Raw genomic sequence first — 3,254 nt, forward strand, 5'->3', positions numbered from 1 at the left:
CTCCCCAGAACCATTTTATAATATTGACCTTTAATAAAACCTAAGGTTATAATCTCAAAGTAAGACTCAGTGAAGCTACCAAGGTAGTGCAATAAAACATTTTATAGTCAAAATACATTTTACCCCTGAAGGTTTTTTTTTTCTCTCCATTGGATGTAGATTCATCAAAGACGGGGGACACTTTTTATCCACATTTCCATCCCCAGTACCAAACACAATAGCTTACATACAGGTGACACTTAGGACATATTGAATAAACTGATAATAAGACCTAACCCTAACCCTATTTCCTCAAAGTATAACCTCTAACATCCCAGAAAAAAATTCACCCTAGAACTGGATTTGAAGAGCATTGCTCTGTCTAACAGGGACATAAGAGAGGAGGTGAAGTCTAATCTCTGCATCCCCATCCCCCTCACCATGCCTTCCTCAGCAGCTGCTCAGCTCATGTCAGCATCCTTTTATTTAGCTCTGTGGATAATTGGGGAGTTTGTGTAATCTTTTCTGGTAGAAGGGCTGAGGCTGGGGAGATGACATCATAACAGGTGCTGTTATTAGAAGGAAGTCCGGCCAAGTGGCCCCAGAAAGAAGGCATGGCAGACGGGAGTGAGTGACAAGAATGCTGGCATGTTCCTTCTGGCAACACAAAAGTGGAACAAGCTCAGAGAAGCTCAAAGACTGAAGGTTTCCTCACAGAATAAGAGAATGGAAGCTTCTCCTTTACTCATCATTGGAATCATGGGTCCTTCTCTATAATTCTCTGATAGCCTTCTCAGTATCCATAAGATACTGAAGCATATAGTTTTATATTAAATGTAAGGGACTGGTAGAGTCTACAGTATATACTAATCAGATGACTTACAAGCACTTGGACCCATTCAACTGAACTTGGCATGTGTTCTTTAGTGGACTCTACTTTTAGGTCACCTGTGTTTGTTAAGTCGCTATAGTTGTGTCCCACTCTTTGTGACCCATGGACATTTGTAGCCTGCCAGGGTCCTCTGTCCATTGGATTTCCAGTGTCCAAGGGAGTGGTTTGCCATTCCCTTCTCCAGGGGATCTTCTGGACCCAGGGATCAAACCCAGGTCTCTTATGTCTCCTGCATTGGCAATCAGGTTCTTTACCACCAGCGCCACCTGGGAAGCCTGTAGGTCACCCCTACCTCTCCTATAATCACGTGGCTCTGAGGACATTTCATCACGTGCTCTTTGGCTCAAGGCCGCTTTCTCCTGGTCTCTTCCTTCTCAGCTGAATTGATTTCTGATTCTTATAGTCAGATTCCTAACAGCTACCTGGAATTTTGTACAATTTCTTGAAAGTCAAGTCCTCCCTTTCCAGGGAAGGTTTTATCCACACCGGATCTCTTCTGTTGTTCCTCCTCTGATACTCTCCCACTCTTTATTTAAATGCCCTAAATTCACTAACAATTCTAGGCTTGAGTCACACTGTCTTACCTGACAAATGTTAACATATTTAGTGGAGGACTGTAGCCCACTCACATTTATTTTAACCACTAGTATATTTAGTCATATTTTTGACTTTATATTTTAAATTCTCTTTTTCATGTTTTTCTATTTGATTTGTTTGTCCCTCTTTCTTGAGTTATTCTAAATGAAGTCTTCTTTTTCTTTCCCTCTACAGCAAGGATAATTTTTCTGTTATAGACCAGATAATAGATATTTTAGTCCCCGTTGGCCATATGGTCTCTGTCACAGCGCCTCAATTCTGGTGTTAGAGTGTAAAGCAGCCAGAGACAATACCCAAATGAATAAGCATGGCTGTGTTTCAATAAAACTTTGTTTACAAAACAAGCAGCAGGCCAGATTTGGCCTGTGCCTGAAATTTACTAACCCTGTTTGTAGAGGATTGGAAGTTCTATATTCTTCATTATTAACAAACATACTTTGCATTTATTAGAATATACATTTAACTTCTGTGAAAGATCATATAAATGTGTTGTGTTGTGTTGTGTGTTAGTCAGTCGTGTCTGACTCTTTGTGACCCCATGGACTGCAACCCACCAGGCTCCACTGTCCATGGGATTTTCCAGGTAAGACTATTGGAATGAGTGCCATTCCCTTCTCCATGGAATCTTCCTGACCCAGGGATCGAACCCAGGTCTCCACAATGGAGGAAGATTCTTTACCGTCTGAGCCACCAGGGAAGCCCCAAACGAGATAGTTTTATTTCTCTAATTGTATATGAGCAGTCACGGGCTGCTTGGGCAACACCACAGTTTGAGGACCCAGGATTCTATCTTGTTAGTCCTGGTCACTAAGATGTTGCCCTCACCGGAACCTACATCCTCATCCACATTTCAGCCAGTGGAGAAGGGGCACAGGAAGTGGAGAGCATGCCCCTTTTCTTTAGGGGCACAGCCCTGAAGATGCAAAAATCACTTCTCCCTGCTTTTTTGATTAGAAGTTTGCCATAGGTCACACCTGGCTTATAAGGGAGCCTGGGATATGTAGACAAACTGGGAGACCATGTGAAAGTGAAAGTTGCTCAGTTGTGTCTAACTCTGTGACCCCAAGGACTATACAGTCCGTGGAATTCTCCAGGCCAGAATACTGGAGTGGGTAGCCTTTCCCTTCTCCAGGGGATCTTCCCAACCCAGAGACTGAACCCAGGTCTCCCACATTGCAGGAGGATTCTTTATCACCTGAGCCTCAAGGGGAGACCATGTACCCAGCTTCAAATCCTATGACTGTAGAAAATGGGGAGGGTAGATAATGGGAGGCATTTAGAAGTCTCTTCAGCAACTAAAATTTTATTTTCTGACTTGCTTCAAAGGTTAATTAGAATCTATAATCCCTCATCCAATGAAAACACAACTATTAGCATATATTTATTTAGCACAAAGTCTAGTTATGTTTTTACTGCTGTCATCTGGCTAGATTCCGGTTCTTCAGACTCCTGTGGAGTTTTTGTTGCTCCATGTGAAATAGATGTGATTGGATTTTCAGTGATCATTTTCTAAGATCTGACCTCCAAACTTTCAGAACCGTTATTCCACGCATCTTTCCCTGTCTCTTTTTTTCTCTCATGGAGAAAGAAGAATCAGTACTTGGGAGAGTCTTTATATTTTTACTTAGAAAGACATGAACTTTAATAAGTGTAATTTACACATGAGTTTTGTGTTTAGTGGTAGACAATGTGAAGTGAAATATCTGCTCATGAGATATGACACTAAGTGAAGGAACAGCCCTCCACAGACGTGTCAGTGCATGAGTTCCCTGTCGTATCTCTTCTG

Source organism: Moschus berezovskii, chromosome 9 (assembly GCF_049115385.1).
Source record: "Moschus berezovskii isolate FMDL1 chromosome 9, NW_MosBer_1.0, whole genome shotgun sequence".
Taxonomy (NCBI): domain Eukaryota; kingdom Metazoa; phylum Chordata; class Mammalia; order Artiodactyla; family Moschidae; genus Moschus; species Moschus berezovskii.